Below are 15,290 nucleotides of genomic sequence, written 5' to 3'. Positions count from 1 at the left end.
TGCGCGACAAAGTGAGACCCTGTCTCAAATTAAAAAGGCCATATGACATTCTGCAAAAAGCAAAACTACAGAGATAATAAAAAGATTAATAGCAGTCAGGATTTAGGGAGGAGGAAGAAATGAACAGGTGGAACACAGAAGATTATCAGGGCAGTGAAACTACTCTGTATTGGTACTTTAGTGGTGGATACATGTTCATTATTCATTCGTCTAAACACATGGAATGTAAAACATACCAGGAGTGAACTATAACACAAACGCAGCTCTAAAAAAACAAAGTCTATTTTTGTAATTTTAATAAAGTCTATGTTTATAATTTTCTTCAAAAAAAATTTCCTAAAAATGAGATTGAGGGAAAAATTACCTTAAATTATTAACATTAACTACTGATACAGAACAACAAGTAGGTCCAATATCACCCACGACAGTCAGAGAAAATCCTCAGCTGACAATTCTAAGTAGAAGTTTCCTTAATAGGTGATCTCTAAACATTTAAATGTAGAGAGCTGCTCAAAAGTTATAAAGTGGTCAATTATCTTGGTTAAGTAAGAACCACCACCCCATGAAGATTTCAGTTAAGGTGTATTGGTTCGTTTTTATGCTGCTGATAAAGACATACCTGAAGTTGGGAACAAAAAGAGGTTTAATTGGACTTACAGTTCCACATGGCTGGGGAAGCCTCAGAATTATGGTGGGAGGCTAACGGCTCTTTTTACATGGTAGTGGCAAGAGAAAATGAGGAAGAAGCCAAAGTGGAAATCCCTGATAAACCCATCAGATCTCATGAGACTTATTCACTGTCACGAGAATAGCATGGGAAAGACGGGCTCCCATGACTCAATTACCTCCCTCTGGGTCGCTCCTTTTCAAAACACGTGGGAATTCTGGAAGATACAATTCAAGATGAGGTTTGGATGGAGACATAGCCAAACCATATCACAAGGTAACATTTTAGAGAAAAGAAATGGAAAATAGGAATAAAATTACTATCTAGGATGTAAAGGTACTGCATAAGAATTAACAGCAGCTCACATTTGTAATCCCAGCACTTTGGGAGGCCGGGGTGGGAGGATCACTTGAGGCCAGGAGTTGGAGACCAGCCTAGCCAACATGGTGAAACCCCATCTCTACTAAAAATAGAAAAAATTTGCTGGGCATGATGGTGCACACCTGTAATCACAGAGACTCAAGAGGCTAGGGCATAAGAATCACTTGAACCCAGGAGGCTGAGGTAGCAGTTAGCCAAGATCATGCTGCTGCACTCCAGGTGACAGAGAGAGACTCTGCCTAAAAAAGAAAAAAAAGAATTAACAACAGCTGCTGCATTATTTCCTGCAATTAAATAAAATCTGGAGACAGAAGTAGAATACTAATCTTAAGCAGGCAAAATAGGCCAAAAGTCAAGATTTGGGATTAAAATGTTACACAGTAACTAAACTCTTTACCTACATAGTGAATTATTTTGATTAAAGAAAAGCAGAAAGTAAAAGCACCATTTACTAAACTATGATAACAAACAAAAGTTAAAATTGAGTTGTTAAAAGTAACAATCATTATTTGTTTAAAAAATGTTTATACACACACACACACACACACACACACACACACTCTCCACACACACACATTAGCAGACTGTTCCTGTCTTGTAACTTATATTCTATAACTCGTTATCATCATGTAAAACTATTCTATCATTTAGACCAAAAGGAAGGAAATTATGCTTTTATGGCTTCAGTTGACTACAAAAAATTTTTATACAATCATAATGCTTCTAAGACATTAATTTGAGAAGTAACCTGAGGAATATTTGAAGAAGCAAACTCTAATGTTGTAATATGTTTGTTTTTCCTTAAAATGCTAAACTTTGTTGAAAAACTTAGAATTTTACCCACTGCCTTTCAATTGTTTGTTACCTCAGTAGTGGTAACAAAATGGACGTAGTAAGCTTTTCTTCAGCTTTATATCTGCAATTTCTTTTCTCATAATTCTCTCAAGCAGAAAGTCTAAGTTCTTGATTCATATTCCTATTTTGAAGCCAGGCACAGTGGCTCACACCTGTAATTCCAGAACTTTGGGAGGCCGAGGCAGGCAGATTGCCTGAGGTCAGGAGTTCGAGACCAGCCTAAATGGTGAAACCCTGTCTCTACTAAAAATACAAAAATCAGCCAGGTGTAGTAGTGCATGGCTCTAGTCTCAGCTACTCGGGAGGCTGAGGCAGGAGAATTGCTTCAACCCGGAAGGTGGAGGTTGCAGTGAGACAAGATCACACCACTGCATTCCAGCCTGCACGACAGAGCAAGACTCCAGCTCAAAAAAACCAAAAAATTTAAAAAAAAATATCGTATTTCTACTTTGGAAGGAAACACTGAAAACTGCTAATGTCCTACTTCAATTTTTGCATTTTCCTTAAAAATCTTTCTTCCTTCATCCCCCCCTCAATTCTCCTTATTTCTCAATAATAGTTCCTTATTATACATTTTTCTGATGGCACCTATACTGGCAGACTATGAAAAGTCAATACATATAAAAAAGCTTATAAGGAGAGTTCTAGTCACACAATAACAGTTTTATAACTGACAGGTATACCTCATTTTTAAACATCGGCAATGGTATACAGTTTTATTTTCAACCTATCACAATACCTGGTTCTCAATTTTTAGTGCTTCTGAACTAATTTAACCTTCACTTGTTGATGGACTGCCACGGTTCAACACATCATGCTACCAACTCTAGAAGCAATTCCAAATGACTTCTGCCAGTATTTTTGTTTTCAATAACATTTTATGCAAAAGCTTCATAAAATAATTATATAAACTTTCAAGGCGATCAGTTTGAAAAACTTCCCTCAAATATAAAGAAACAGGCTCAGTGCCTGTTACACAGTAGGTGTCAGCAAATACTGATTCCCTTCCTGTACGTATTACTTCCTCATGACTGTTTAGAATAGAATATTTACATGTTCACACATACTACTTGCATGTATATAAAACATCTCTGGAAGAATATACAAGGAAGTACTAAGTTTTTATCCCTTCAAAGAGATCTCAGCTGAGAAAAGGGTAAAGGGGGAGAGACAGTTTAACCTTTATGTACCATGGGTATTATCTTTTTGAAAATAAACTAAATTTTAAATGTTTTTAACTAAAAAGATAATCATATTATTTATATCTCATCCAGATGCCTATTCATCTGTAAAGAAACTAGGAAATATAGCAATGGAGTCAAAATGTCCAATTTCATCAAAAAGTTACACATATGCAAAGAAAACAAGAAGGAATGAGCCACTTAAAAAAAAAAAAAAAAAAAAAAAAAGGCAATCACAGAAACTGTTCCAGGCCAGGCACCGTGGCTCACGCCTGTAATCCCAGAACTTTGGGACGCCAAGACGGCAAAGTTGCTTGAACCTGGGAGGCGGAGGTTGCAGTGAGCCAAGATTGCGCCACTGGATTCCAGCCTAGGCTACAGAGCAAAACTCTGCCTCACAAAAAAAGGAAAAAAAAGAAACTGTCCCTAAGGATGCCCAGACACTGACTGGACTTACCACATAAGAACTTTAAATCAACTATTTTAAGTATGTTCTAAAGCTAAAAGAAACCATGTCTTAAAAACTGAAGGAAAGCAGGAGAATTTGGTTTCACCAAAAAGAGAGTATCGATAAAGAGAATGTTTTTAAAAATCTAATAGAAATTATGGAATTGAAAAGTACAATAACTGAGATGGAAAATTCACTAGAAGGGCTCAATAGCTTATTTGGGCAGGCAGAACAAAGAATCAGTGAACATACAGAATCCCTTAAACAGAACCTAAGAGAGATATGGGAGGCTGAGGCAGGCAGATCACTTGAGCCCAGGAGTTCAAGACCAGCCTGAGCAACATGGCAAAATCCCATCTCTACAAAAAATAAAAATAAAAAATCAGCTGGGTGTCGTCTCAGCTACTCAGAAGGCTGAGGTGGGTCACTTAGGCCCATGAGGTGGAGGTTGCAGTGAGCTGAGATCACACACCACTGCACTCCAGCCTGGGCAACAGAGTGATGAGACTCTGTCTCAAAAAAAAAAAAAAGAAGAAGAAGAAAAAGAAAAATTAAGACATTCCTAGATTAAGAAAAACTGACAGAACTCACTGCTAGTAGACCTACCCTATTAAAAAAATATGCTAAAGGGAGTCCATCATGCTGATATGAAATAACACTAACTAGATACTCAAATCCACATGAATAAAGAACACTAGTAAAGGTAATTAGAGTCAGGCATGATGGCTCACGCCTATAATCCCAACAGTTTGGGGGGCCAAGGTGGATCACTTGAGCCCAGGAGGTCAAGGCTACAGTGAGCCATGATCATGCCACTGCACTCCAGCCTAGGCAACAGAGCAAGACCTTGTCTCAAAAAAAAAAAAAAAAAAAAGTATGTAGGTAAATATTAAAGAGAGTATAAATGTATTTTGTTTGTATTTCTTTTTTTCTCCTATCTGAGTTAAATAACTGCATAAAGCAATAATTGTAAATCAGTGTTGATGAGCATACAATGTATAAAGATGTAATTGTGGCAGTAACAGCATAAAGGGGGTACGACTACATAGGAGTAAAGTTTTCTACACTATTAAAATTACGTTGATATTAATCTGAACTAGATAGTTATAAATTAAGATATTAATTGTAATCCCAGGTCAACTACTATGAACATATATAACATATGAAACATAAAGGAATTAAAATGATACAATGAAAAGTATTTAACACAAAAGGAGGCAGCAATGGAAGAACTGAGGAACAAAAAAAAATATCAAAAACAAATAGCAATATGGCAGAAATTCTTTCTTATCAGTAATATGTAAATAAATAAAACTCCTCAATAAAAAGATAGTTATTGGCAGACACATTTAAAAACCAAGATGCAATTGTAGACTGTCTATAGAGACTTTAGATTCGAAGACAGAAATAAGCTGAAAGTAAAAGGATAGAAAGATATTCCAGGCTGGGCACAGAAGCTCACACCTGTAATCCCAGCACTTTGGGGGACTGAGGCGGGCGGCTTATGAGGTCAAGAGATGGAGACCATCCTGGCCAACATGGTGAAACCCTGTCTCTACTAAAACTACAAAAATTAGCCGGGCATGGTGGTACATGCCTGTAGTCCCAGCTACTCAGGAGACTGAGGCAGGAGAATTGCTTGAACCCGGGAAGTGGAGATTATAGTGAGCCGAGATCGTGCAGCTGCACTCCAGCCTGGCGACAGAGCAAGACTCCGTTTAAAAAGGAAAAAAGAAAGAAAAAGATATTCCACACAAACAGTAACCAAAAGGAAGCCAGAAAGTCTTTGTTAGGCTGGGTGCAGTGGCTCACATCGGTAATCCCAGCACTTTGGGAGACTGAGGCAGGTGGATCACCTGAGGTCAGGAGTTTGAGACCAGCCTGGCCAACATGGCGAAACTCTGTCTCTACTAAAAATATAAAAATCAGCCAGGCATGGTGGCGCATGCCTGTAGTCCCAGCTACTACGGGGGCTGAAGCTGGAGGATCGCTTGAACCTGGGAGGCAGGGTTGTGGTGAGCCGAGATAGTGCCACTGCACTCCAGCGTAAGCAACAGAGTGAGACTCCGTCTCAAAAAAAGATAAAAATAAAAGAAAGTCTATGCTAATACCAAACAATATAGACTCTCTCTTAAATATTATATAATGATAAATAGGTAAATCCATCAACAAGATACAACAATTGTAAACATATATTGCACATAACAACAGAGCCTCCAAAAGATACAAAACAAAAACTGACAGAATTGAGAAGCGAAAGAGGCAGTTCAATGATAAACAGAGACTCCAATACTTCCTTTTCAATAATGGATAGACTAGAGAGAAGATCAACAATGAAAAAGAAGACTTGAACAACACTATAAACCAACTAGACCTATCAGACAACTATAGAACACCCCACCCAAAGACAGTGTAATACAAATCCATCTCAAGTGCACATGGAACAGTCTCAGGACAGACCGTATGTTAGGGAATAAAACATGCCTCAATAAACTGTAAAAGACTAAAATCATACAAAGTACGTTCTCTGATCACAACGAAATGAAACTGAAAATCAGTAACAGACAAAATATTGAAAACTTCAAAAACATGTAGATAATTAAGCAACACATTTGACAAACACTCAACAAGGTACTCAACAAACTAGGAACAGAAGGAACATCCTTAAACCAATACAGGGCATCAATGAAAAACCCACAGCTGCTGGGCATGGTGGCTCATGCCTATAATCCCAGCATTTTGCGAGGCTGAAGCAGAAGCTTGAGCCCAGGAGCTCGAGACCAGCCTGGGCAACATAGCGAGACCCTGTCTCTATAAAGTATACAAAAATTAGCCAGGCATAGTGGCTCATGCCTGTAGTCCCAGCTACTCAGGAGGCTGAAGTGGGAGTATCACAAGAGCCTGGGAGGTCAAGGCTGCAGTGAGCCATAACTGCACCACTGCACTCCAGCCTGGGTGACAGAATGAGACCGTGTCTCAAAAAAAAGAAAGAAAAATCCACAGTTAACATTATACTAAATGGTAAAAGACTGGAAGCTTTACTCCTAAGATAAGGAACAAGACAGGGAAGTCTGTTATTGTCACTTTCATTTAGCATTGTATGGGAAGTTCTAGCCTGGGCAATTAGGAAGGAAAAATAAATAAATAAAAGATAACCATATAGGAAAAGAAGACGTAAAACTATCTCTATTTACAGACAGCATGATCTTATACACAAAACTCAAAAAAATACACTAGAAAACTATGGGAACTAATAAGGAGTTCAGCAAAGTCACACGATATAAGGTGACAGGAAATAAATTGTATATCTAAACACTAGGCAATAAACATTGTGAAAAACAAATCTAAAAAACAATTTCATTTGCAACAGCATCCAAAAAAAATAAATAGAAATAAATTTAACCAGGGAAGTGAAAGACTTGACACTGATAACTACAAACATTGCACAAGAAATTAAAGACAAACTAAGTAACTGAAAAGACATCCCATGTTAATGGATTGGAAGACTTAATATTTTTAAAACAGAAATACTACCCAAAGTATTTTACAAATTCAATGCAATCTCTATTAAAATTCCAATGACTTTTTTTACAGAAATGGATCCTCAGTTTCATAAGGAATTGCAAGGGACCCTGAATAGCCAACAAATATTGGAAACAGCAAAGTCGAAGAATTCACACATTTCAATTTCAAAATGTACTACACAGCTACAGTAATCAAAATAGCACATGGTGCCTGGCATAAGGATAGCTATATCAACCAACAGAATCAAACCAAGAGTCCAGGGGGAAAAACCCAGACATTTGTGGTCAACTGATTTTTCAACAAGGATGTCAGGACCACTCAATCAGGAAATAATGATCTCTTCAACACATGAGGATGGGACAACTAGATTACCACATGCAAAAAAGTGGACCCCCTCTGGCAGGGCACAGAGGCTCACGCCTGTAATCCCAGCACTTTGGGAGGCCAAGGTGGCTGGATCACTTGAGGCCAGGAGTTCGAGACCAGCCTGGCCAATGTGGTGAAATCCCCTCTCTACTAAAAATACAAAAATTGGCTGGGCGTGGTAGCACACGCCTGTAATCCCAGCTACTCAGCAGGCCGAAGCATGAGAATCGCTTGAACCTGGGAGGCGGAGGTTGCAGTAACCTGAGATTGTGCCACTGCACTCCAGCCTGAGCGACAGAGATTTTGTCTCAAAAAAAAAAAAGGTAGACCCCTATCTCACACCATATAAAAATATGGACCAACAACTGAATATAAGAACTAAAACCATAGAACTCTTAGAAGAAAGTATGGAGTAAATCTTCATTCCTTGGATTTGGCAATGTAGATATGACACCAAAAGCCTGTGTAACAAACAAAAAAAAAAACCAGATAAATTATACCGTAAAATTTAAACTTTTAATGCTTCAAAAGGATATTATCAAGAAAGTGAAAAGACAACCCAGAAAACAGAAGTATTTGTAAATCATACATCCGATAAGCATTTAGTAACAAAACATACAAAGAACTATTTCAATAACAAACAATACAATTTAAAAATGGACAAAGGACTTCAGTAGATATTTCTACAAAGTGAATATACAAATGGCCAATGAGCACATGAAAAGATGTTCAACATCTTAGCCACCAGGAAAATGAAAATCCAACCCCCAACATAACACCGCTTCACATCAAGATAGCTAAAATTTTAAAAAGCAAATGGCAAGTATTGGCAAAGATGTAGAGAAATTGAAGAATTGGATTATAAAATGGTGCAGTCGCTTTGGGAAATAATTTGGCAGTTCCTTAAACTGTTAAACAAGAGTTACCACATGAGCTGTTTTCTGTCAACACTTCTGACACCACATGTGGAAGTGTTTTTCCATACCAATACAGTTTTCCAACTTCCCAGACACCAACTGAGTGCCCTATAATTCAATTCTGACACTAACTGCCCAGAGTTTATGTCAGACTCCACAGGCGCAGTTCCACAAGACTACCTTCACTTCAGTCGCCTGCCATAAGCTGCACACTGCCACCTGTACTTCTGACCAAACAGCTATAAACTGGGGTTCCCACAACCCCCTCCTCATGTTCCATAATTTGCAAGAATGGCTCACTAAAACTCAGGGGAACACTTTACTTATGCCTATCAGTTTATTATAAAGGATAAAAATAAACAACCAAATCAAAAGGCACAAGGGTGAGGTTGAGATGGGTTCCAAGTATAAGAGTTTCTGTCCCATGGAGTTGAAGCAACACCTTCCCAGCATAAGGATGCATTCACCAACCCAGAATCTCTCTGAAACCCACTGTTTAGAAGATTTTATGGAGGTCCCATGGTAACTGAACTCAAAACCCAGTCCTCACTACCACCACCTCACCCATCCAGGGGTGGGACTGCAAGTTCCAGCTCTCTAATCCACATAGTTGGTTCTTCTGGTAACCAGCTTCCATCCTGAACTTGTCTAGGGGCCTACCAAGAATCACTTTATTAGCATAAATTCAGATGTGACTGAAAGAGACTTATTACAAATACCAAAATATGCTCTATTACCTCTACTACTCAGGAAGTTCCAAGGATCTTTGAAGTTCTGGGCTAGGAACCAGAGACAAAGACCAAATATATATTACTTATTGTATAATATCACACCCAGTAATTCTGCTCCTCAGCACATACACAAGAGAAATGAAAACATATGCCCACACAAAAACTTGTACATGAATATTCACACCAGCATTATTCACAATAGTCAAAAAGGAGAAACAACTTTGATGTTCAACTAATAAATGGATAAATGAAATGTGGTATACCCAGACAGAGAGAACTGTTTTGCAATAAAAAATATGAAGTACTAATATATCCTACAATATGGATGAACCTTGAAAACATTAAGTGAGGGAAAGCAGTTGCAAAAGATCACATGTATGGTTTCCTTTATATGAAATATCCAGAATATCTGAAATATCAAGAGATACAGAAGGAGATTAATGAGGGCAGGGGAAATAGTGAGTGACTACTGCTAATGGGAAGCAGGTTTTTTGGGGAAGTAATGAAAATGTTCTAAAATTGACTGTGGTGATGGCTGTACAACTCTGTATATACAGACTGTCCCCAACATACAATGTTTCACCTTGGGATTTTTCAGCTTTACAACAGTATCCATATAATCATTCTGTTTTTCACTTTCAGTATTCAATAAATTAGATGAGATATTCCACACTTTATTATAAAATAAACTTTGTGTTAGAGAATTTTGTAGGTTAATGTAAGTGTTCTGAGAATGTTTACAGTAGGCGAGGCTAAGCTATGATGTTAGGTGCATTAAATGCATTTTCCACTTACAATATTTTCAAATTGCTATGGGTTTATCAGGATGTAACTGTGTCAGAAGTAGAGAAGCATCTGCAGTAAAAACCAACGAGGCTGGGCGTGGTGGCTCATGCCTGTAAGCCCAGCACTTTGGGAAGCCAAGAGAGGTGGATCACTTGAGCCCAGGAGTTTGAGACCAGCCTGGGCAATATGGCAAAACCCTGTCTCTACAAAAAAATACAAAAAATTAGCCAGACATGGTGGCACACACCTGTAGTCCCAGCTAGTCAGGAGGCTGAAGTGGGAGGATCATCTGAGCCTGGGAAGTCAAGCTGCGATGAGCTGTGGCTGCACCACTGCACTCGGCATGGGCAACAGAGTATGACTCTGTCTCAAAAAAAAAAAAAAAAAAAATTAAGTCACACAGACCAATGAATAAATACATGCCTACATACCAATGAATTGTACAATTAAAAGGGGTGAATTTTATGGGTACATTAATTATATTTCAACAAAGCTGTTTTAAAAAAGAAAAGCAGGTTCAAGTCTTTGCCATGTTAACAATCTCTCTCAACCCTTTACCACCCTCTGCTACCACCTCTTTCTATTATCCCCTTCATGGCAAAAATTGATTTATGTAAATAATCTACATATGCTTTTCCACTCTCTAACCTCAACTTCTCAACTCAATGAAACCTACTTCCTCCCCCAACCATTCTATCAAAACTGTTCTCACATAAGTTATCAAATTGAATAACCTCCTCAATATCAAATCAATAGACTCTTAATAACGTGTTTCGCTCAACTTTTCAAAGCATTTAAAGTATGGTTTTCCTTTTTTTTAGGACAGGGTCCCACTCTGTCACTCATGCTGCAATGCAGTGGCACAATCACTGCTCACGGCAGCCTCAACCTCCCACGATCAAGGGATCATCCCACCTCAGCCTCCTGGGTAGCTGGGACCACAGGTGTGCACCACCAGAGTCAGCTAATTGTTTTTAATTTTTTTGCAGAGACGCTAGTCTCCCTATGTTGTCCAGGCTGGTCTCAAACTCTTTGGCTCAAGCAATCCTCCCATCTCAGCTTCCCAAAGTGCTGGGATGACAGGCGTGAGCCACTGTGCCTGAGGTTTTCCTTTTTTAAAAAAATATTAATTTATATTTTTTCTTGAGAGTTGATTGTAAAGTATAACTTCCTTTAAAAATGATCCCAGCCCAATGCAGTGGCTCACACCTGTAATCCTAGCACTTGGGAGGCCAAGGCAGGCAGATCACTTGAGCCCAGGAGTTCAAGACCAGCCTGGGCAACATGGCAAAACCCCATTCCTACCAAAAATACAAAAATTAGCCAGGTGTGGTGGTATGTGCCTGCAGTCCCAGCTGCTTGAGAGGCTGAGGTAGGAGGATGGCTTGAGCCCGGGAGGTGGAGGTTGTAGTGAGTTGTGATGGTGCCAGATCCCATTTTGGCTTCTATGACATTTTCTCATTATTTCTCTACATCTCCAAACACTTAGGAATTCCTTTTCCAGCTCTTCTTCTATCTAGCTTTAAATGTTCTCCACGGCCTATTTCCAGAACTATTTTATGTCAACAAACTCTTCGTATTTGGTATTATCTAAATCAAAGAATTCAGATACCACTCATAACATAGCCTGTTATATTGTACTCCAAATCCACATTCACAATTCCAAAGCAGATGATTCCACCTGGATGTTTCACAGATAACTTCCACTCAATATGTTCAGAAGCTAAAATACTACTTCTCCTCCAATATGCTTCTCTTCCTGAATTCCCTGTCTCAGTATATTTTACCATTGTCTATTCAATCACCCAAGTTAAAATCCAAGTCATCTTATTCTACTATTTTCCCCTTACTCCCCATATCCAACTGTTGCTGAATCCTATGAATTCTACTTTCTAAATATTTCTATTTCCCTCCTCCTCCATATCCCCTCTAACACTGCCTAAGTTTGGACCCTTATTTCTCACTTCGATTACTGCAAAAACCTCCTAAATAGTCTTTCTACATCCATTCTTACCTTCTCTCCATCCCCTCTCAAATGCTTACTCTACAATTCCAGAATGATCTTTCTAAAATAAAAATGTTGGCCGGAACGGTGGCTCACACTTGTAATCCCAGCACTTTGGGAGGCCAAGGCGGGTGGATTGCCTGAGCTCAAAGTTTAAGAACAGCCTGGGCAACATAGCAAAACTCCATCTCTACCAAAAAAAAGAAAAAAAAGACTAGCCAGGTGTGGTGGCCTTCACCTGTGGTCCCAGCTACTCATGAAGCTGAGGTGGGAGGATCGCGGGAGCCCGGGAAGTCGAGGCTGCAGTGAGCCATGATGGAGGGCGGTGAGTGCCACTTCATTTCAGCCTGGGTGACACAGTGAGACCTTATCTCAAAAAAGTAAAAAAATAAAATAAAAATCATATAATGTCTCCTTTTTCATTAAAATACACAAACCCTATTATTATCTACAGGAAGAAATAGTAAGGTCCTTGGAACGGCATGCAATACTTTTGAGGATCTGTGCAACCTCATCTTCTGCTACTTATCACCACAACTAATGCTACAGTTACAGAAAACAACTTCCCATTCTCTTCCATATTCTGTGCTGACTGCACCCCTGGCCCGCGCCTTTCCACCTGCTGCGCCCCAGGACACCCCGGCTGCGGGCGCCCCCAGGGAGCTGCTCGCCCTGACCGAGGCCGGCAGCACACCCTTCTGCGCCTGAGGCAGCCGAGCCCCTAGCTCAGGAGGAAACCCGCGCTCAGGCGGATGGCGCCGACTCTTTTTTTACTGAGTTTCCATTGGAAGACTAGCTCGGCTACGGCGAAGCCGCCAACCCACCGCAGCAGGGGCTTCTGAACTCGACTCCTGGGATCATGGACAGCACGGGGCTGCCACACCGGGGCCTCCACCACCTGGGCCTGAGCCCCGCCGGGCCATTCCCAAACTTGGGACGCGGAAGGAGAGGCTCTCGGAGCAGAAGAGGCCATCCTGAAGCATAAAGTTTACGTCAAAAGTTTACATGGAGAAGGCGGTTCCGCTCTGAAGCCTGGTCTGCTGTCCTTTTGGGCGGTGTTGGTTGTGAAGCCTCCTGGGCCTGTTGGTCCTCCGATTTCATCCTCAGGACATAATGCTCACCAACAGTACTTGCACTGAGTTGACATTCTTGTACTCTTGACTCCATATGTTTTTTAAAATGTATGTTCACACCAATAATCGCCTACTTCAGAGGTTAATATAACAAAACCAATAAAACCGAGTGATGGTGTTTGTATTGGAAAAAAAGTGTTCCATGTTCCTTCTCACCTACGTTTCTGTCCACCTTTCCCTCTAAAAGTTCCTTCCCCACCCCTGCCCCAGCCCCGCAATTTCTGCATCAGTCATGACTAAGCCTTATTTAAGCTTAAGGACATAAAATATACAGTACCTAATGCAGTGCCTGACCTATATAGCAGAGGGTTAAAAATGGGCTTAGCTAGCTTAGGTCTCTTCTTTGTCCTCTCAATGACTCCTATTTGCTTATAAGATAAAATTGTAATGACTTTGATGGTCTGCAAGATCCATAATTTGGTCTCTGCCTATCTCCCCAGTTTCAGGTCTTGCCACCACCCTGTATTACACTTGCTATTTTTGCAGATGCTATTCTGTAATTTTAGACTCCCATGCTTTTTCTCACACTGCTCCTACCTAAATGCCCATTCTTTCTACGCCTGTACACTTCTTATTTTCATCACCTTCTACATAGTTTTTCTTCCTTACAGTTTTCCTCTTCTTCAGCTCTCCTTTTCTTCACTTTAAGAAACTGGCCACTATCTCCTTAAGAAACTGACCACTATCTCCTTTGTACATCCACTGTACCTGCATACGTTCTTCAATCAAAACAATCTTGTACTAGTCGACAGTGAAAGAAAGAGATAAGGTTCAACTCCCCTGAAGGCAGGAACATTGCCGTGTGTATCTTTAAGTCCTCTTCACCTGGTCGCAGTACTTTCTACATAGTAATTCCTGTATTCTAAATAATCCGCATTTTTCCTTGTATACTCTTATATAAACTAACATAAGTTGCTATCAGGGATCTTTCAAAACAGAAATAATATTCTTTTGGGTTAATTCTGGGCCCGATCTCTTCTTGCCAAGCAAACAACTATGCAAATATAACTGTGCAAATTAAGGTTATTATGCACTTTCTGATAACACTTTCCTATTCTAAATTAGGGGAGAAATAGTCCCAATAAGATCTATAATTAGAAACAATATTTTGGGGCCGGGCGCGGTGGCTCACGCCTGTAATCCCAGCACTTTGGGAGGCCGAGACGGGCGGATCACGAGGTCAGGAGATCGAGACCATCCTGGCTAACACGGTGAAACCCCGTCTCTACTAAAAAATACAAAAAAAAAAACTAGCCGGGCGAGGTGGCGGGCGCCGGTAGTCCCAGCTACTCGGGAGGCTGAGGCAGGAGAATGGCGTGAACCCGGGAGGCGGAGCTTGCAGTGAGCTGAGATCCGGCCACCGCACTCCAGCCTGGGTGACAGAGCGAGACTCCGTCTCAAAAAAAAAAAAAAAAAGAAACAATATTTTGAAGAGATAGCAAACTAAGTTGTATTACATTGTATTACATTGTTTCGAGATACCTTGTTTAAAGAGTTACTTCTCCGCCGGGCGCGGTGGCTCAAGCCTGTAATCCCAGCACTTTGGGAGGCCGAGGCGGGTGGATCACGAGGTCAGGAGATCGAGACTATCCTGGCTAACATGGTGAAACCCCGTCTCTACTAAAAATACAAAAAACTAGCCGGGCGTGGTGGTGGGCGCCTGTAGTCTCAGCTACTTGGGAGGCTGAGGCGGGAGAATGGCGTGAACCCGGGAGGCGGAGCTTGCAGTGAGATCACGCCACTGCACTCCAGCCTGGGAGACACAGCGAGACTCCGTCTCAAAAAAAAAAAAAAAAAAGAGTTACTTCTCAAAAGCTACTGTTGGGCGGGTGCGGTGGCGCACGCCTGTAATCCCAGCGCTTTGGGAGGCCTAGGCGGGCAGATCACCTGAGGTCGGGAGTTCAAGACCAGCCTGACCAACATGGAGAAAATCTGTCTCTACTAAAAATATAAAATTAGCCAGGCGTGATGGTGCATGCCTGTAATCCCCTCGGGAGGCTGAGGCTGCAGAATCGTTTGAACCTGGGAGGCGGAGGTTGTGATGAGCTGAGATCATGCCATTGCACTCCAACCTGGGTAACAAGAGCGAAACTCCGTCTCAAAAAATAAGAAATAAAAAACAATGCTACTGTTAACTAATCTACTCCACTTGGATCCACCAGATACTTTGAATGAGAAGTGGGAACCACTCTACTGACCTTCCTACCCCTACTACTGCCACTCCAGCTTAACAGTAATTACCTTCACAAAGACAGAAAGGAGTTATCAAATCACCAAAATAACTCTAAAAACAGA

General features: G+C 40.6%; 1 protein-coding gene across 10 annotated transcripts in view; it reads right to left on the bottom strand.

The window, feature by feature from the left end:
- RALBP1 (ralA binding protein 1) overlaps nt 1-15,290 on the bottom strand; it is a 62,065-nt gene that overhangs the window by 45,089 nt on the left and 1,686 nt on the right. For 3 of the 10 annotated variants that reach the window (XM_074022930.1, XM_065534224.2, XM_074022927.1), the window contains exon 2: nt 10,105-10,220. The exons of 4 other annotated variants lie outside the window; for them this stretch is intronic. The gene's annotated coding sequence lies outside the window, so the exon portion shown is untranslated. Of the gene's footprint in view, nt 1-845; nt 885-1,170; nt 1,288-10,104; nt 10,221-14,477; nt 15,068-15,290 lie in introns of all 10 variants that reach the window. 3 more of the 10 variants (XM_074022928.1, XM_074022926.1, XM_065534229.2) reach the window with 3 other exon arrangements.

This window comes from Macaca fascicularis, chromosome 18 (genome assembly GCF_037993035.2).
Source record: "Macaca fascicularis isolate 582-1 chromosome 18, T2T-MFA8v1.1".
Lineage (NCBI taxonomy): Eukaryota > Metazoa > Chordata > Mammalia > Primates > Cercopithecidae > Macaca > Macaca fascicularis.
The sequence above is the reverse complement of the archived record's forward strand: the minus strand, read 5'-3'. Positions and strand labels throughout refer to the sequence as shown.